This window comes from Diadema setosum, chromosome 7 (genome assembly GCF_964275005.1).
Source record: "Diadema setosum chromosome 7, eeDiaSeto1, whole genome shotgun sequence".
NCBI classification, from domain to species: Eukaryota; Metazoa; Echinodermata; class Echinoidea; order Diadematoida; family Diadematidae; genus Diadema; species Diadema setosum.
Window position 1 is genome coordinate 26,524,408 of NC_092691.1, and position 22,090 is coordinate 26,546,497.

Sequence of the window (22,090 nt, forward strand, 5' to 3'; positions counted from 1 at the left end):
GAAGAAGAAGAAGAAGAAAAACAATAGGGAGCAGCCCGCCTGTCCTAAGTTAATCATTTATAGTTCGCGTCCAATGTCCCGATGAAAATGTAGTTGCATCCATAAACCGCTATCGACAGCCTTTTGGACCTTGGAATATGCTTATCATTATAATTTATGTTATACATAATTATAATATCCAAAGTTGCTCAGCAACACATGACTGGGCACTAATTCTGGATACACTGTACTAGTATGTCGTAAAGTAGCATGCCATATAAACATTATGCACTCACGGTTTTGTAGGAGTCACTCAGTCTCCTAGCCACATGACAATATTTTCATAAGGTCAATTTCATGACCTTCTATAAAATATTCATTATGATTCAATATTCTATAACTACGACAAAACTTAGAAACATCTATTCTTACTCAATATGATAGACTTTTAACGCACTATCTATGATAATTGTGGGAAAGAAACAAATGCGGAAACTTCTGCTGGTATATCAGCACAAGGTAGTATTTTAGCAAACAGAATAACCTTATTTATCTTAATGAGGTGCTGTGACATTGCAAGTTAAACATATTGCAGTCAAATAATCGATACGTTCGTCGAGATTTTTTTTCCTACACATTAGCACATATTAATCATATCAATATATGTATACAGTATAAAATGATCATTTACGTAAAACCGCATGGAGCTACAATTGGAAATGTATTGAAAATGTTCCATCCAAGACTAAAAACCATACCCCTTCGAGTCTGTTGTCGATATGTTATCAATATAACACATTTGATGCCAATCGAATTTGAGGAACCACTAATATGACCTAAACAATATAAATTGGAATAAAATTCGACGATGTCCACCCTTTACCTAACGTAATAAACAAGTACGCATTACCATATAATAGCATATACCATTATACCTCTTTTCTTTTCCGATAAATAAGGAAGTTGATGAATCGCTAACAGAAAGTGAAGTACAATGTACAAAGGAATGCAGACTGTATCATTATACTTAAAGACGGCGATGTAATTAAAATTGAGATTATGTAACGATGGCCACTTATTCCGAATGTTCGTAAATCCGAAAAAAAAAATAAGGTTTGTAATTCCGAAGATTTGTTATTATGCACCGTCTTTTCAGTTTTTCGGATTAACAAACCTTCGGAATAACGAACAATATTTCATTTTCAGAGTATTCGAGTATTCGAAATAACGCAAAAAAAAAGTTCGAGTTAACGAACCATTTTTTTTTTTCTGAGTAGCGAATATAATACGTTCGTATTTGTGTTTCAGAAAATTGAACCTTCGCAATAACGAACCGTATTTCATTTTTAGATTAACGAACCTCCGGAATAACGAACATCACCCGGTTCTCATCACGTTTGATACATACACCTTTTTTATAGCATTAAATATGATAATTCAGATTACTGTACATTTCTTCGATTTTTTTGGTGCTTTGGGAGCAATACATACTCTTATGATAAGTATCATGCTCGAAGACTGTATACGCGTGTACGTATACGTGTACTAATGACAACTATGTGATCCTTGTTTACCCTTGAAAGATGAAGTTAAAGGTGTTAGTTATAAGACATGAAAAAAATGCCAGTACAACAATGTTGCTTACAAAATAATCATAAATGGAAATCAATTCACTGGAATGCAAGTGAAGTTAGCTGGTCAAATTTAATTCAAACTACATGTAATATCTTACCTGTAATAGAATACTAATAAATGTGTGTGGTATTCATAATTCTGACATATAACGAAATCCCGTGATGTACCTTTATCTGTAACCTGAGAATTCACATTCAGAGAACCTATAAAAGTACAATGCAGTATATATTATCATTTTATACGAATCATTTTTATATTTGCCACAAAGGAAAATCAAGTCAACATTCACAATATGTTATGGTTGAAAATGTTCTAGGTCAACACATGGGGGCGCTATTCATTACAATATAGCAGTGCCGTATATTAATATACGGCACTGCAATATTATACAAATAGTGAATGGTCACGAGAGCAATGGTACGAGATTTCACACGAGGTGAAAGATAGAGGCGCTCTATTCAACGAGGCGAAGCCGAGTTGAATAGTGCGCCTCCTCTTTCACCGAGTGCGAAATCTCGTTCCATTGCACGAGTAAAGACCATACACTATTTGTTTTATACAACGTCCAAGTAGATCTTTGTTATTTGGTTGGAGGATTGTTGGGTAGGTCTAAGTAGGCCTAGAAGTCTATATACATATATGAAAAATATAGCCATACTTACATGTGGATCTACTGCAATTCTCTTTCTGGCTTTTGCAATCAGTGTAGATACAGGTCACAGATAGCGCTCATACACGTACACTAGCACCACGTAGGCCTACATACGCGCATGCATGTACCGCACACGTACACTGCGCTAGCTGCATGCGATCCTCAATATGCAACACACAGTACATGCAGTACCGTACAATTTCTCGAACCGTGGAATAGAATGAAAAAATCGAACCAAGTTGCACGCAAAAATGGAACCAAAATTGCATTGAATATCACGTCACCAACAATCCTCCAATCAAATTACAAGGATCTACTTGGACGTTGTATAAAGAGAAATATATGAGACTTATGATGTATTTTTTGGGTAGGTACATAAATTGGTATAACATTTCATATTTCCATAATGTTGGAATTTTTAGTTTGCAGATTGAAAAAATATGATAAACAAATGATACTACAGGCAAAACTTGTGTGAAGATGACGCCAAAAAAGAGAAGTGTTTGGAAAATGCTGTATTTTCAATTATTTCTATTATATGTATTGTTTGATTCTTTTGCCATAGAAAAGATAAAGGAAATAATAAAGAGACCATTTCGGGGTAATTCAAGATCATAATTACTTCACATTTTGGTCCTTCAGCAAATTACAGCAAAGACAACCCCCATTTCATCCATTATTATATTGTTAGTTGAAATTGGAACAGAAAAATATGCGAAATCTGACGGACATGGCTGTCAGTTTACTGCTACCATGGCGACCAGCAATAGTGGACATAGCTAAATTATTTATCCGAATGTTTGCAATAAAATTTTAGCAAAAGTCACCAAATTTGGTTGAAATTTGATAAAGGGCATTATCATCTTCCCCTTTTAGAAAATGACAATTTTCACCATGAGCAAACAAATTAATGGCGCTGGCAAAGCACGTCACACAACCAACGAAACACTTTGAAGGACAAATGAGCCACGCAGTTCTCCATCACAAAGAAAATACTGAATGTTTACTCAGTCAATAAAACATTCTAATATCAATATCAAATATCAGTAAATCTGGAAACAAAACTGCAGTGCACACACTTACATAGAATTGAACAAGAATCATATTTACAACCGAGGACAGGCTATAATCATGTATAGAGCGCCTCCCAAAAATGGCCATCTTCTAGTAATACATGTATTTACAATAAAAATGAACCCTTACCAAATATACCATCGCTTCCATGATTATACAATTATCATACAAATGACCATGATATACAGGGTTATGCAACATACCCACAAACTTCTCCTCTTACGTAAAATCATTCGTCACATATTATCACTATAGGATTGTATATTTTATACACACGAACGTTCCGAACTGTATAGTGCCATGATTTCGCTAGACATGATCTCAGTCCTATATGTATTCGCACTCGCCACTAAACACATATCTCCAAGAGCGCTATACTCCCAGCCTAAAGTGAAGCAAAGAAGGGCATGGAAGATGAAATGTTGAGACAAATGCACGATAGATAAGACCATCAAGGTTGAAATCACGTTCAACTGTGAATAATCGTAACTTTGGCTCGAGCGGGGGATATTACTCGTTTTGATGGCACCAACTTCCTCGTGAATTATCCTATTACTCCAAAACAGCAAATTAAAACATGTAGAGTGACCTCATGCTTTTACGAACAATATTTGAATAATATCAAATATACAAACATCTTTTTTCTTTCAATACAATGTCTCCTATGCTGAGAGATGTATATAATTCTTCCCTTGAAAAAAAAGGCAAAAGAGAATGGTGAAAGGTCAAATACTAATTGCAGGATGACTCAGGAAGAAATGACAGTTTGACGGTTGTGAAAAGAGCTATTGCTGATTAATCAATGAATAAATAAATAAATAAATAAATGACAAAATGTGAACAGATTTTTAAGATAAATTCAGTATATACATGAAACATTGCATATATATCAATAAATACGTAGATACTTGGAAAGATAAAAGAAAAAGAGCTGATTTCTCTTCTTTGTCTCAAAACTTGTGAGCTACACATCCACACATTGTACACTTAACAATTATCATGGTTATATGCATAGATTGTGGAAAAAAATTAAAAAAAAGAGCTATAAGGGCGTTTCTTCTATTTCTTTTTTTTTAGCACAGTGAGCGATTCATGACTTACAAAGTACGGACATATTCAGTAGCTCTGCGAACGGTTGTGGCGAAATGTGTGTATATATATATGTATATATATATATATATATATATATATATATATATATATATATATATATATATATATATATATATATATATATATATATATATCTCAACAACATCCTGTGGTACATGTAGTGATCCTACAACAGGCTGGTGCCAGCGCCTTCAAACAATTGTCGCAACACCATTTATACCAGCCTGACATTTTGTGGTCGTAATTCTTGGTAACTATGGGAAAACCTTCAAGTGACAGCGACAGAGTGCAGAGTGACAAAGCTGAAAGAAAAAAAGTTTATAGAATCAAGAATGGCAATTTCATGAAAAAAATAAAAGCCGTGAAAAATAATGAAAATAAACCTGATCGCGAGCAAAAAGTTGTTTACAGCGAGTGATAAGAGTGTCAGTATAAGTTGAATATTAAAGAAAGCGATATGATAGAAAGTTATTGTAATAGGAATATTCAGTGATATTAGAGGAGTTGCTATAGTGGATCCAAGTAAAGCGTTAGTAAAGAAATTAAATCATAACGACAGCAAACAGCAAATATGTATATTATATTATAGGTATACGGTGGATGTTGATGCCACGCAAATGGTTATTGCTATCAGCGAAACGCTGGTTTGCTGAAAGACGCACAATGCTGCCATGATCAGGTCTGCAAACGACCTCTTCAGCAATCCGAAGCGTTGCTTGTCTCCGCCTATTCTGGCTTCACCCTCTCATCCTACTCGCTCGCTACAACTCCTACTGGTTCCATCATATCTCTCCCCCTCTTTCCCCCCCCCCTCTCTCTCTCTATCTATCTATCTCTTCTCTTTTTATTTCTCGTTTACTTCACCTCATCCATGGTACCTGCAACATACCCTTAAACAAGCCGATGGTACAGATGATATAATTATTTTATCAAACTTCACTAAAAGACAAACATGTCAATACAAAATGTCAAATTTTCCAGCTTTGGTGTTTGTTTGTTTGTTTTTTTACTCCTTGCTGCCTTGATTCTTTATCTCGTAAACAATCAACCACACGAGTTCGGTATGTTAAAAAATAAACGAGGAGCTCCGTTAACCGAGTGTATCGTCTTTAGTCCATTGTTCACATTTCGTCATTTTGTCTGTGGAAGGGCAATCGACACGTCATTGTGAGTTATCCTCATGAAACACATTTGACAGTGATTTGCCGTCACAGAAGTTTACTGAGTCGGCACCGACCCCTTTGAGTTTGCGTCAACAACGGTAGGGACGGTGGTGGCAGATGCCTGTGGCACCATCATGGTATTCTGCTGTACTGCCGATGGATAGGGGGCAGGCTGGGTCATGTGAGGAACCTGAACCCCACTGCTGCCCGTAGCGTAGACGACGGCGGTGTAGCTGGGTGGTGGCGCCATGTTGGTAGCAGTGGGCTGAGTCGGGTAGCCCCCTGCACCTTGCCGGGTGGCTGACGTGGAAGTGGTAGTGGTGGTGTTGACATTTCCGCTAATGGCGGCAACAGTTTGGCGACCTGTCCTCACTTTTCTTTTCTTCGAAGAGCAGACAGTTGATACAAGGATCAGGATGAAACTGAAGGCAACGAGTGAGCTCACCACGATGACAGCAATCAACCATCCCTCCATACTTTCTGGAAATAGAAAATAGAATCTTTCTCAAAATAAAAGGCAAATTGAAAGAGTAAAACCCTGAATTTAGCAGCAAAAAAAAAAAAAAAACTAACAACAACACCTCATAAATATGGCAGTTGTTGGTCTTCCAGACCTTCAATGATTATCCTCTTTGATATTCTTTCCCGAATGTAACACTTTCAGTCATGCACATACACTCTCACAGGTCACGTGCAAGAACAAAGGCCAGTAGATGTAGTCTCTCATTTGTGTGTGTGACAAACGGTATGAAATGTATTTCGTACATTGCCAAAGGAGTTCTGCTCATTTTACTTAAGCTTGAACCGTCCTCATCTAATAATCTGTTACGTGTGAAAAGGCAAAGGTGTATTTTTTAGAACGATTGTCATAGGTTGTTTCTGAACTGCTGTCAACCTCATTGTCAAAACCACTTCTTTGCTGTTACCGAATTTTTACATATAATATGTTGCCCTGTATTATATTATGTACAGTCAGATCGGAGAATGACTAAGAAGGCCAAGCTCCGTACCTTCATAACCGCACTCCACTCCAACGTCCTGACTATGATCGCACGTGTTGATATTCCACTCGGAGTCCCACACGCAGGATGACAGCTGCGACTCGTACCCAGAGCAACCGACGTCGCTTAAGTGGATGGGTCCGAAACCGGGCGAAGTTGTCACCTTGTAAGAGCTGACGTAGTCATACCCAAGCTGCCGGCAGACTACTTGCGCATCGTTGTAGCCCCAAGACTCGTCGCAAACGGTGCCCCATTGGTATCTGTGGTAGATTTCGACTCGACCCGACTTCCATGTTGCGCCGTCAACCAGTCGCACGTCTCCTTCGCTAGCTGACCAGACGTAATACAAACTGACAGCAGACAGACGTTACGCGATTAGCAATATACCTGTAACGTATACTGTAATGGGTGTAGTAGTTAATGATCCGTAGTTGCTTATCTTTAAGGTAACATTTTGTTTCTAACCCATGCGTGCATGTTACGCGTGTTCTACAATTCCATTTTACAATAATAATAATAATAATAATAATAATAATAATAGCTGGTTTTTATATAGCGCATTTCACACACACTTCAGGGTTTCAATGCGCTTTACAAACTATTATTACCCCGGTCACTGGATACATTATTTCCAACCAGCACTAACAGTGCTCATTCTCCACTCCCTGGGGAGAGCATTCCAGCCAGTCGCAGCCATTTTACAGGCGCGCACATGCTGATCAACCAACATAAGCTTTCTCATCCTACCGGGTACCCATTTATACTCCTGGGTGGAGAGCAGCAATGTGGATAAAGTGCCTTGCTAAAGGGCAAACGTGTCGGGCTTGGCATGGGCTCGAACCCACGAACCATACCACGCTCATGTCGTTCACAGACGAGCGCTCTTATCCACTCAGCCACGACACCTCCACAAGAACTGTAACATGCAGAACATAGCATACAGCATTTCTTCAATGCTAAACTAACATAATTATCTGTATTCAAACCAAAATTACGTTACCGTTCTGCCCAAGTATAGTTGTCATCGAGCATGAGAGCAGAAAATGTAAAAATGACTGTAAACGAAGCTGATAAAGCACCTGTAGTGTGTAAGTATTTTTCATATCCCTTACTTGTTCGCCATCTTTCCTAAATCCCTCTAGGTCTGCGCTTAGTCAACTCTTTGACTATTAAAGAAATAAGCTGATTGTACGCGGTTACCATAAGCACAGAGTTAATGCTGATACTATTCTATACATACTTTGTTTTTGTAGAAGGGGAGGGGGATTTAAGAAGTGGGCTATTTTATGAAGTGTTACCACACCGACAGTGATTGGTTAGCGAACTCTACAAACGTACCGAATAAGTCGGGAGCTGGAACGTCGTATTCCTCGCACGCGACATCGACATCCTGGTTGTGTGTGCAGTCGTAAACGTTGCCCCACCCAGTGCTAGGGCAGTCTGTGAGCTCCTCCTCCGACCCCAAGCAGCCTAGGTAGGACAGGTGAATAGGCCCATCTCCACCTTGGATGTTGACGTAGCTATCGGAGACGCCCTGGTAGCCGAGCTGGCGGCAAGTGACTTCCTCTTCGGTGCTATCCCATCCATAGTTGCAGATGGTGCCCCACTGAGAGCCATGGTAGATTTCGACTCTTCCCTTGTTAGCCTTCGATCCGTCTGCCAGACGAATCTCCTTCGGAAGCTATACATCACAGATATGCCAGTATTTCGGTGCCATTTCACATCTTATTTTCAGAGGATTTCATTATTCCGCCACTGACATGACTGAGCTAACTTTGGCTTAGCAACATTTCGAGAAAATGTTGAAAAAATCAGTTTACCCGAGCAAATAACGTCCATTAGAATATTCGCCCTGATAGCGCGATAGGGCATTTGCATAAACGTTACGGCCAAAAGAAGTGACAGTGCTATCTAGTATTTGATGTGTATCGTTATTCTGTGCTGACTTTTCTTGATCTAGAATAACACATATAACACGTATAAACAAACATAGACATGACATGCGTACAATGTTATTTACTGGGTTTTTTTTTTCTCTCTCTCTTCTCTAAGCGAGAAGTCAAAGTCATTCAGATCTGAACCCAAGAAGTTGTATGGAAAAAATGGCTTATAACATGTCTTTGAACGTTCACTTTCTATTACCTTCATGAGTGCATATAACTCCTGCGTCTTCGCTGTGGTAGCAGTTGTTGTCCCCCCACGGGTTGCTATTGCAGTCGGTCAGTCTGTCCTCGTCTCCCGTACACAAAACGTTATCAAGAAGAATGGGCGTAGCCCCGGACGCTTGTCCGAAATAAGCACTTGACTCAGCGCTGACGGCATCATGATATCCTAGTTGTCTGCAAACAACCTGGGCGTCCTCAATATCCCAGAAGTCGTCGCACACGACCCCCACACGCCATCATGGAAGATCTCGACCCGCCCCTGGTGGTTGCCCTTGCCGTTTACCAAACGAACTCGTCCCTCCTCTGCGGTGTTGCCGATAAAGCGGGTGAATGAGAGGTAGGGGAGGGGTGAGGGAGGTGGAGAAATAACAAAGTACAGCAGCCAGATAAATATTAATCGGCCGAACCCGATTTGAACATCTTCCTCTCCATGGCTTTTTTAGGGACACATTTCACACATGCAAAGTCGACAATAACACACACGGACACACACACACACACACACACACACCAGTCACGCACCGCACACACTCACACACACACACACACACACACTCACACATATGTACTGGGAAGACACACATACGGAATTTGCACCAAATTCTTTGTCAATCGTTCAAATACATTATTTCAGTAAAGCGTTGCTGGTTTTCCGAGAGAATTCTTTCCATTTTGCAGTGTCTTAATACCGGAAATGGACGGTATCATAATACCAATCCCTAGCTGCAACGCATTTCAACAAAGATTATTCATGTTCCACGTATTTTTCGTGCTTCACGTTGCACTGCTTTTTCTTTAATTATTGTGGTAATTATTACTGTATTTGGGAATTTTTTGAACTTGACGAATGCTAAAAAAGACCCCGTAAACAATAAAAAGCAAAACAAAACTGAAATTTCTATCAATTTCATTATCAAAGAATTATCTCTCTTCATGTCTTGATCGTTCTTGTGAATGTTTGATTGCGTGAGAATTAATGTATTCGCATGCATATATATGCGTATGTGTGTGTGTGTGTGTGTGTGTGTGTTTATGCAATACATAAAATACAAGACATAAAATTCTATCTAACTAAAATAAATTGAAGAATAGAAATGCGCTCGAATCAATTTGCAGAGTACTCACCAGGATCTGAACATCTCACTCCCGCATCTTCAGAATGATGGCAGTTATGATCGCTCCACCCCCCGAAATCGCAGTCGGCCAGTTCTACTTCGCTACCGGTACAGTCCACGTCGTCCATGAAGATGGGCTGGTCGTCCTCTCCGCCGCCGAAACGCGCGCTACTGGTGGCTTCTTCAGCCTCTTCATAGCCTAGCTGTCGACAAACCACCCGCGCGTCATTCATACCCCATGCGTCGTCACAGACGGTGCCCCACACGGAATTGTGAAAAATCTCGACCCTTCCTTCATTGTCCTTACTACCGTCAATAAGACGAATACTGCCCTCTGTCATATAAAGTACATAAAATAATCATCGACGATAAGATGACGAAAATATGACAGCATTCATCACTATTACAATTTCCATAATCTGTCTGTGCTAATATTTGCGATGATATTATCACCATTGATTACATACTGTTGCTATAATCAGTACATAACCATTAAAATCATTTTACTCTGATCTTTTTATTGTGATTATTATTAGTTTTTCTGTACCAGTAATATGTGTAACGTGGCTTTTTTACGATTAGCAGCCAAATAATTAATGACATAAAATCAGAGGGTAAGGGCTTTAAATATCATGTAAACTGCTATTGACTTTATCCTAGATAAACATAATACATAGTACATATATAATTGGTGTTGTATTACATTGGTATCACATATTCAGATAGGGCCTCATCCACGTCAAGCTCTGCTTATGATGACGGTCCCCTGTATTGATTTCTCCTTTGTTAATAGATACAGTATGCCTTAATATGTTATTTTGATTCATAATTATGCCACTTCAGACTGAATGTTGTTACGCAAATGATTTTTCTTTGTATTGATTTGTATGTATCTGTATCATTTTGTTTTCATTTGCAATTGTATTCGGAGAAAGAAAATGCAGAAATAAACCAAACCAAACCAAACCAAACCAAACCAATAATCAAACATGAATTGAGGTATAAACATGATATTTTCTATGACTTTGACTACTTAGCTTTAATGTTTCAAATAGATACACGAATTTGGCTGTGAAAAGAAAAAAAAAACGTTTTACCAAATTTGGCTGCAAAATAGACAGAGCTTGACCAAGAAGACGACTTAAAACCCTCGAGCGGCATCTTGCTTAGATAATCTCTACTGAGCAGAAAGCATTTACTTCCCTTTTCAGGACGAGAAAAACACACAAAAAATAATGTACGTACTCGATACACATTGGTGATCTGATTGGGCACCAAAACATATATAATCTTTTAGATAATGGTGGTCCCGGCTCGAAGCTATTGTCGAGCATTGTATATCTTTATTATCTATCTCTATATTTGTTTGTACATATTATGTAACAATAATGTAAAAAAAAATACCCTGCTCTCTGCGCGCGCACACACACACACACACACAAATAATATTTAGGGATAAAAGAAGAAAACATTACAGAGTGAAAGATGATGATTTTCCTAGTATATGATTCTGGTCTTTTTGATAGTTCATACACTTGATCCACTTTATCCATACAGTCACTCTCCCATATGGTTACGAAAGCCTGTCCTGCTCGCGAAACGCAAGAAAATGCCCGAATTGTTTAGTAGCCTACAATTACACCAACAATAGTGTCGAGCTCACCTAGTTCGGCCTGCACCACTCCTATAAAGACGATCAAGACTAGGAAGGCTCTGAAAATCTTCGCCATTTTGATGTTAGCTTCTTTCAGTACTCTCCAGAACTGGCAGTGGACTGTTCAGACCTCAACAAGAACTGATGTGGTAGGAGGAGATTTTTCGCTATGATACGTTAACAACCGGAGGGGGGGGGGGGATTGTTTCAACGCAGAGTTAATAATTTTTTTTTTTTTTTTTAGCATGCGCACATCACTATAAATATCTAAACACTTACGTGCCGCCACTTATGATTGTACCCGCGTACCGCGATAGCCTTTTAGACTTTTGGATTTACGTATTGCTCATGAACATAATTCAACGTCTGTCTGTCCATACTGAATGGCCTCTAGCAATGATGGCTTCTTTTCGATTTTCATAGCATCTCGTTTATACTTGTAAGTTACAGTGAATCAAACCACTTGCCAGTGAGTGCCAGAATTTCTGCAAATTATACTCTTCTTGGCATCGAAATATATATAAATATAATATATATATATATTTATCTTTTTATTTATTTATTTTTTTTTAGATAGAGATATACACTAATCGTCTAACAAGACAAATAAAATACAGGACCAAATATTGCTCACTTAGCTACCAGTATACTGCAAAAACATCGGTGTTAGATTTAACACCATGGGTATTAAATCTAACACCGATCAAGTGGAAATAAAGGACCACACTCACAGGTGTAAAAAGTATCTTGTGATGGTGTTGAAAAGTGTTCACCTGGCACTTCGTGGTGTTAATTTTATACTGTTGTGTACTGTAGCTGGTGATATTTTTGACACTGCGCTGGTGTCAAATCAACAGTGACACCGCATGGTGTTGATTTGATATGGGTGTTAAAGGGGATGGCTAGTAACTGATCAGTGGGAATGCTGGGGGTGATTGTTCCCATCCTTGTGTGATTCATTTAAGAGTACATTATATATCTATTGTTGTGTGAAAATTATTTGCTTCAGAATGGTCTCATGTTCAAGTAATGTGCAGTTTAATGTTTCAAGGTTAGCATGCCTGTACAGTGACGGGGAGATTAAACTGCACATTACTGGAATATGATTGGAACAATCATCCCCCAGCATTCCCACTGATTCCCACTGATCAGTTCCTAGCCATCCCCTTTAATGTCAGCACATGGTCAGTGGTATAACACCCGTCCAGCTTCAATAGGAGACCACACCAACTTGTGTTACTGCGGTGTAAATGTGCCTACAACATTTTCTTTGAAAAATTAAGAACTTTATCGGAAAATTCTTGATCGTCTTGTTGAGGTTCAAAATAAACAAGAAGAACAATAACTAAGAAGATTATATTCAAAAAATATTCTATATTTTGAAATGACACCTGGAGGTGTTAATCTAACACCATAAATGAGCACCGGAAATTTAACACTAGCTCAGTGTTTCATATTTAACACCGGACTTTTTGCAGTGGGGTATAGTCTGCTTTGTGCATGACAAAAACGAAGAAAAACAACAGAATAGGGAGCAGCCCGCTTGCCCTAAGTTAATCATTTATATTCGCGTCCAATGTCGCGAGGAAAATGTCGTTGCATCCATAAACCGCTATCGACAGCCGTTTGGACCTTGGAATATGCTTATCATTATCTTATACATAATTATAATATCCACTGTTGCCGAGCAACGCATGGGCATAATACTGAATATGTCGTAAAGTAGCATGCCATATAAACATTATGCAATCACGGTTTTCCAGGAGTCAGTCAGCCTCCTAGGAACATGACAATATTTACATTTACAATATCATGACATATAGAATATTCATTATGATACAATATTCCATAACTACGACAAAACTTGGAAACATTTAAAAAACAATGTGGAAACTTCTGCTGGTATATCAGTACAAGGTAGTGTTTTAGCAAACAGAATAACCTTATCTATCTTAAAGGACAACAATATTAGTAGAACACATCAGTGAAAGTTTGAGGAAAATTGGACAATCGATGCAAAAGTTATGAATTTTTAAAATTTTTGTGTTGGAACCGCTGGATGAGGAGACTACTACAGCTTGTGAGTCATATGCGTACAACAGTATAAAGAAAATGTAAAGAAAATTCAACATATTTTCACTTTTTGCGCATAATAAAAGAGCACTTGACTTGCCTCTTTCTAAAGGCAGGGGGAATAATATTACCCATAACATTTGTCGGTAACGAGTCGGGGGAATGTGTACTTTTTTCAAAAGATGAAATTTTGTGAAATTCTCTTTATATTTTCCTTATATTGTTGTACGCATGTGACATCTAAGTTATTCACACACTGCAGTAGTCTCCTCATCCAGCGGTTACTGCACAAAAACTTCAAAAATTCATAACTTTTGAACGGATTGTCCGATTTTCCTCAAACTTTCAATGATGTGTTCTACTAATATTGCTACATTCTCTCAATCCTTATGTTTATGAAGGTGAACTTGTCCTTTAATGAGGTGCTGTGACTTTGCAAGTTGAACATATTGTAGTCAAATAATAGAAACGTTCGTCGAGATTTCTTTCCTACACATGAACACGTATTATACAGTATAAAATGATCATTTACGTAAAGTCGCCTGGAGCTACAATTGGAAATGTATATTACAAATGTTCCATCAAGACTAAAAACCATACCCCTGTTGTCGATATGTTATCAATATAATACATTTGTGATGCCAATCGAATTTGAGGAACCACTTGACCTAACCAATATTAATTGGAATAAAATTCGACGATGTCCACCCTTTTCCTAACGTACGTAAACAAGTAGGCCTACGCATTACCATATAATAGCGTATACTATATACCTCTTTTCTTTTCCGATAAATAAGGAAGTTGAATCGTAACAGAAAGTGAAGTACAAAGAAATGCAGACTACCTTTAAAGACAGCGATGTTATTAAAATTGATATTATGTAACGATGGCTCGTTATTCCGAATGTTCGTAAATCCGAAAAAGAAATAAGTTTCGTTATTCCGAATTAAGATTTGTTATTACGCACCTTCTTTTCATTGTCGGATTAACAAACCTTCAGAATAACGAACAATATTAATTTCATTTTCAGAATCACGAACCTACGAAGACCCATTGGGGACATGGGTTTAAAAAAAAAAAATGCCGCCGCTATCTCGTACATACGACTTAGTATCTCGTATGTATATACGAGTTCGTACGACTTATTATCTCGTACGTACGACTTACTATATCGTACATACGACTTCATCTCAAACACGTGTATGACTTAATGATCTCAAACATTCAAGTACAGAGTAATAAGACGTACACAATGGCTGGGAAACCTATTATAATGTACAGTTCTCCAGATACGAGAGTTATGCAATACGGCAGACAAACTGGTACCGGTGGATGCTCTTGAACTTGAAGTTTGTTAATCATGGTGTCTTGAAAGATGGTCAGACAAGCAAGAAATCAACCGTCTTTGAGCTTTGCGGCTTGTATGTGACTGAAAGAAACCTTCATCTCCCATCCAATACACAAGAAGGTGTGCAACTGTATCGTACTTTACGTGACCTTTTGTATAGAGATTTGTGGAAATATATTTCCGAGAGCAAAAACAATTACTTCATGAGTTCATGTTAAAACATGAATTTCAACTAATAATCACCCAAAATAATCAAGTGAAAGTATTATCAACTCTTCATGTATTTCACTGTTTAACTTTGATCATGGCATGATTAAACATCTTTACCCCATTGATGCCAGAGGACCCAGTAGGTATCAGGTATCTTTTTAAAGCAAATCCGACTTATTTCACCTCAAAATCGTTGCTATTATATTTTCTATTCCAATATTATGTTCTTTGATGCTTGTAAAGAATAATGTTATGCATTAGTAATTCATAGACAAATATTCAAGAAAAACTGAAACAAAATGTTACCATTGCAACGATGACAGATGATTTTTTATCTAAAAATCCTGTTCGAAATCTGTATGTTGAATATAGGCTACAGAAAAATGGGCTCAAATTCTGCAGAAATGTGTTCTTATTTCGACGCTTCTTACCATTTAAACAATATCATACTACACAAGGATTATTCCAAGAATTATTTGTCCAATACAAAGTAAAGCTCAATCCTCTATTTACTCTTAATTTTCATACAGTCTAATACGTTTTTCCAGACATCTCTAAAATCCTCCTAACCCACAGGTTAATGAAACACAATTAGGCTTCGATGTAAATTCCATGCTTATACCTACTTGGCTTCAGCTTCAAAACAGATTTTATCTTAATTTCTTAATTAAGTATGCAATCGACATCGTATATTTGTTGTTGTTGCGCAATTGGGATTTTGATGGATGCAGTCATGATTATGTAGATGTCATGTTGGGATTTTCAAGCAAAAGGTGAACACACCTTTCTGCAAATGTAACATTGTGATTAAAGTATATACAACCATGCATAGGGCCTATAGGACCACATCAGAGAAGTTTACTGAATCGGCACCGCTCCCTTCGAGTTTGCGTCAACAACGGTAGGGACGGTGATGGCAGATGCCTGTGGCGCCATCATGGTATTCTGCTGTACTGCCGATGGATAGGGGGCATACTGGGTCATGTGAGGAACCTGAACCCCACTGCTGCCCGTAGCGTAGACGACGGCGGTGTAGCTGGGTGGTGGCGCCATGTTGGTAGCAGTGGGCTGAGTTGGGTAGCCCCCTGCACCCTGCTGGGTGGCTGACGTGGAAGTGGTAGTGGTGGTGTTGACATTTCCGCTAATGGCGGCAACAGTTTGGCGGCCTGTCCTCACTTTTCTTTTCTTCGAAGAGCAGACAGCTATGAGGATCAGGATGAAACTAAAGGCAACGAGCGAGCTCATCACGATGACAGCAATCAACCATCCCGCCATACCTTCTGGAAATAGAAAAAAGAATCTTTCTCACAATAAAAGGCAAAATGAAAGAGTAAAACTCTGAATTTAGCAGCAAAAAAAAAAAAACCCAACAACAACAACACCTCATAAATATGGCAGTTGTTGGTCTTCCAGAGCTTCAATGATTCTGCTCCTTGATATTCTTTCCCGAATGTAACACTTTCAGTCATGCATATACACTCGCACAGGTCACGTACAAGACCAAAGGCCAGTAGATTTAGTCTCTCATTTGTGTGTGTGACAAACGGTATGAAATATATTTCGTACATTGCCAAAGGAGTTCTGCTCATTTTACTTAAGTTTGAACCGTCCTCATCTAATAATCTGTTACGTGTGAAAAGGCAAAGGTGTATTTTTTTAGAATAATTGTTATAGGTTGTCTCTGAACTGTTGTCAACCTCATTGTTAAAACCACTTCTTTGCTGTTACCGAATTTTTACAGGTTGTTGCCTTGTATTATATTATGTACAGTCCGATCGGAGAATGACTAAGAAGGCCAAGTTCCGTACCTTCATAACCGCACTCTACTTCAACGTCCTGACTATGATTGCACGTGTTGATATTCCACTCGGAGTCCCACACGCAGGATGTCAGCTGCGACTCGTACCCAGAGCAACTGACGTCGCTTAAGTGGATGGGTCCGAAACCGGGCGAAGTTGTCAACATATAAGAGCCAATGTACGCGTAGTCATACCCAAGCTGCCGGCAGACGACTTTCGCAATGCTGTAGCTCCAAGACTCGTCGCACACTGTGCCCCATTGGTATCTGTGGTAGATTTCGACTCGACCCGATTCCCACGTTACGCCGTCAACCAGACGCACGTCTCCTTCGCTAGCTGACCAGACGTAATACAAAGCGACGACAAACCGACGTTACGCGATTGGCAATATACCGGTAACGTATACTGTAATGGGTGTAGTAGTTAATGATCCGTAGTTGCTTATCTTTACGGTAACACTTTGTTTCTAACCCATGCATGCATGTACGCGTATTCTACAATTCCATTTTACAAGAACAATAACATGCAGAATATCATATAACATTTTTTTTCAATGCTAAACTAAATTATCTGTATTCAAACCAAAATTACGTCACCGTTCTGCCTAAGTATGGTTGTCATATAGCATGCGAGCAGAAAATGTAAAAACGATTGTAAATGAAGCTGACGAAGCACTTGTAGTGTGTAAGTATTTTTCATATCCCTTACTTGTTCGCCATCTTTCCTAAATCCCTCTAGGTCTGTACTTTGTCAACTCTTTGACTATTAAAGAAATAAGCTGATTATACGCGGTAACCATAAGCACAGAGTTAATGCTGATACTATTCTATACATTATTTGTTTTTGTAGAAGGGGATGGGGATTCGCTGGGGAAAATATGACAAAACTGACGTAGGTTTGAAGTGGGCTATTCTATGACGTGTTATCACACCGACAGTGATTGGTTAGCGAACTCTAGAAACGTACCGAATAAGTCGGGAGCTGGAACAACGTATTCCTCGCACGCGACATCGACATCCTGGTAGTGTGTGCAATCGTAAACGTTGCCCCACCCAGTGCTGGGACAGTTTCTGAGCTCCTCCTCGGACCCCCAGCAGCCTAGGTAGGACAGGTGAATAGGCCCATCTCCATTTTGGATGTTGACGTAGCTATCGGAGACGCCCTGGTAGCCGAGCTGGCGGCAAGTGACTTCCTCTTCGGTGCTATCCCATCCATAATTGCAGATGGTGCCCCACTGAGAGCCATGGTAGATTTCGACTCTCCCCTTGTTAGCCTTCGATCCGTCTGCCAGACGAATCTCCCCTTCGGAAGCTGTACATCACAGATATGTCGATATTTCAGTGCCATTTCACATCTTATTTTCAGAGGATTTTATAATTCCGCCACTGACATAACTGAGCTAACTTTGGCTTTGCAACATTTCGACAAAATGTTAAAAATCTAATTTACCCGAGCATAAAACGTCCACTAGAATATTGGCCCTGATGGCGCGATAGGGCATTTGGATAAACGTTACGGCCAAACGAAGTGATAGTGCTACCCAGGATTTGATGTGTATTGTTATTTTTCTGCTGACTTTTCTTGATCTTGAATAACGCATATAAATAAACATAGACATGTGTACAACGACATTTCGTGTTTTCGAGATTTTTTTCTCTCTCTCCTCTCTTCTCTAAGCGAGGAGTCAAAGTCGCTCAGATCTCAGTATTAAAGTTGTATGGGAAAAAATGTGTTATAACCAAACCTTTGAACGTTTACTTTCTATTACCTTCATGAGTGCATATGACTCCTGCGTCTTCGCTGTGGCTGCAGTCGTTGATCCCCCACAGGTTGCTATTGCAGTCGGTCAGTCTGTCCTCGTCTCCCGTACACTGAACGTTATCGAGAATAATGGGTGTAGCCCCGGACGCTTGTCCGAAATAAGCACTTGACTTAGCGCTGACGGCGTCTCGGTATCCTAGCTGTCTGCAGACAACCTGGGCGTCCTCAATATCCCAGTAGTCGTCGCACACGACCCCCCACACGCCATCATGGAAGATCTCGACCCGCCCCTGGTGGTTGCCCTTGCCGTTTACCAAACGCACTCGCCCCTCCTCTGGGGTAATGCGGATAAAGTGGGTGAATGAGAGGAGGGAGGGGGAGGATGAGAGAGATGGGGCCGAGAAATAAGAAAGTACAGCAGCCAGATAAATAGTAATCGGCCGAACCCAAGACATACAAAGTTGATAATAAAAACACGAACACAAACACACACCAGTCACGCACACACACACACACACACACACACACTCACGTGTACGGGAAAATTCACATACGGAATTTGCACCAAATTCTTTGTCAATCGTTAAAATCCATTCTTTTAGTAAATCGTTGCTGGTTTTCCAAGAGAACCCTTTCCGTTATACAGTGTCTTAATACCGGAAATGGACGGCATCATAATAACAATCCTGCAATGCGCTTCAAAAAAGATTATTCATTCAAATTCATGAAATTCTTAAGGCGAGATGTTTTCATTGCAACTGATTGACAAATTGCCCTACATCGACGTAGATAAGCATTGAATTGATCAGTGTTTTGGTAGTAGCCATGATAAAAAAAAAAAATCATGGGAGTATATTCTCGAACAGGATTCGAACCTACGACCTCCTGATCACCGGACAGGCGTCATCTCCACCAGATCACAGAGCTGTAGCCCGACAGCAAGTCTTGGTTCTAATCCTTATAGCATGCAGTGGGCACTGCGTAATTATTCAAATTCATGAAATTCTTCCGTCGAGATGTTTTCATTGCAAATGATTGACAAAATAATGTTTCACGTATTTCTTGTGTTTCACGTTGCACTGCGTTTTCGTTAATTATTGTGATAATCATTACTGTATTTAGGAATTTTTTGAACTTGACGAATGCTAAAAAGACCTCGTAAACAGTAAAATGCAAAACAAAAGTGAAATTTCTATAATTTTCATTATTAACGAATTATCTCTCTTCCTGTGTCATTGTCATACAAGGCACCCATGTATTTATCGTTCGTGTGTATGTTTGATTGCGTGAGAAATAGTGTATTCGCATGTATATGCATATCATATTCATATGTATATGTATATATATAAAACATATGCATGTATGTGTGTGTGTGTGTGTGTGTGTGTGTGTGTGTGTGATGCAATACATAAAATTTTATTTCATTGAAATAAAGTGAAGAATAGAAATCAGGGGCGGATCCAGGACTTCCAGAAGGGGGGGGGGGGGCGCAAACAATATTTCTGGTGTTACTTCGAGGTTTCATCTCATTTTTGTTTTTGTTTTTGTTTTTACAACGGATAAAGAGGGGGCGCGCCCCCGGTGCGCCCCCTCTGGGTCCGCCACTGGAAATGAGCCCAAACCAAGTTCCAGAGTACTCACCAGGATCTGAACATCTCACTCCCGCATCTTCAGAATGATCGCAGTTATGATCGCCCCACCCCTCGAAATCGCAGTCGGCCAGTTCTATTTCGCTACCGCTACAGCCCACGTCGTCCATGAAGATGGGCTGGCCGTCCTCTCCGCCGCCGAAACTCGCATAAGTGGTGGCTGCTTCGGCCTCTTCATAGCCTAGCTGTCGACAAACCACCCGCGCGTCATTTATACCCCATGCGTCGTCACAGACGGTGCCCCACACGGAATTGTGAAAAATCTCGACCCTTCCTTCGTTGTTCTTACTACCGTCCACAAGACGAATACTGCCCTCTGTCATATAAAGTACATAAAATAATCATCGATGATACGATGACGCAAATATTACAGCATTCATCACTATAACAACTTCCATAACTGTATGTCATGATAATTGCGATATTATCACCATTGATTACATACTGTTGTTATAATCAGTACATAACCATTAAAATCATTTTCTTCTGATCTTTTTATTGTGATTATTATTAGTTCATCTGTACCAGTAATATATGTAATGTGGCTTTTTATGATTAGCAACCAAATAATTAATGACATAAAATCAGAGAATAAGGGGCTTTGAATATCATGTAAACTGCTATTGACTTTATCCTAGATAGACATAATCAAACATGAATTGAGGTATAAACATGATATTTTCTATTACTTTGACCACTTAGTTTTAATGTTTCAAATAGATACACGAATCTGGCTGTGAGAAGAAAAAAAAAAACGTTTTACCAAATTTGGCTGCAAAATAGAGAGAGTTTGACCAAGAAGACGAAAAAAAACCCTCTAGCCGCATCTTGCTTAAGCTCTTCCGAGCAGAAAGCATGTAGGCCTACTTCCCTTTTGAGGACGAGAAAAAACACCCCCCCCCCCAAAAAAAAAAAAATAATGTAAAGTAATGTACTCGATACATATTGGTGATCCGATTGGGCACCAAAACATATATAACCTTTTCAATAATGGTGGTCCCGGCTCGAAGCTATTGTCGAGCATCGTATATCTTTATTATCTATCTGTATATTTGTTTGTACATATTATGTAACAAATGTAAAAAAAAAAAAATACCCTACTCTCTGCACACACACACACACACACACACACACACACACACACACAAATAATATTTAGGGATAAAAGAAGGAAACACTACAGAGTGAAAGATGGTGATTTTCCTAGTATATGATTCTGGTCTTTTTGATAGTTCATACATTTGATCCACTTTATCCATACAGTCACTCTCCCATATGGTTACGAAAGCCTGTCCTGCTCGCGAAAAGCAAGAAAATGCCCGAATTGTTTAGTAGCCTAAAACTAGACCAACAATAGTGTCGAGCTCACCTAGTTCGGCCTGCACCGCTCCTACAAAGACGATCAAGACTAGGAAGGCTCTGAAATTCTTCGCCATTTTTTATGTTAGCTTCTTTCAGTACTCTCCAGAACTGGCAGTGGACTGTTCAGACCTCAACAAGAACTGATGTGGTAGGAGGAGATTTTTCGCTATGATACGCTAACAACCGGAGGGGGGGGGGGATTGTTTCAACGCAGAGTTAATTTTTTTTTTTTTTTTTAGCATGCGCACATCACTATAAATATCTAATCACTTACGTGCCGCCACTTATGATTGTACCCGCGTACCGCGATAACCTTTTAGACTTTTGGATTTACGTA

General features: G+C 39.2%; 1 pseudogene; it reads right to left on the minus strand.

Annotated features, from left to right (window-relative positions):
* Positions 1 to 5,671: 5,671 nt before the first annotated feature.
* LOC140231147 (scavenger receptor cysteine-rich domain-containing protein DMBT1-like) lies at positions 5,672 to 21,827 on the minus strand (annotated as a pseudogene).
* Between the last annotated feature and the right edge of the window lie 263 nt (positions 21,828 to 22,090).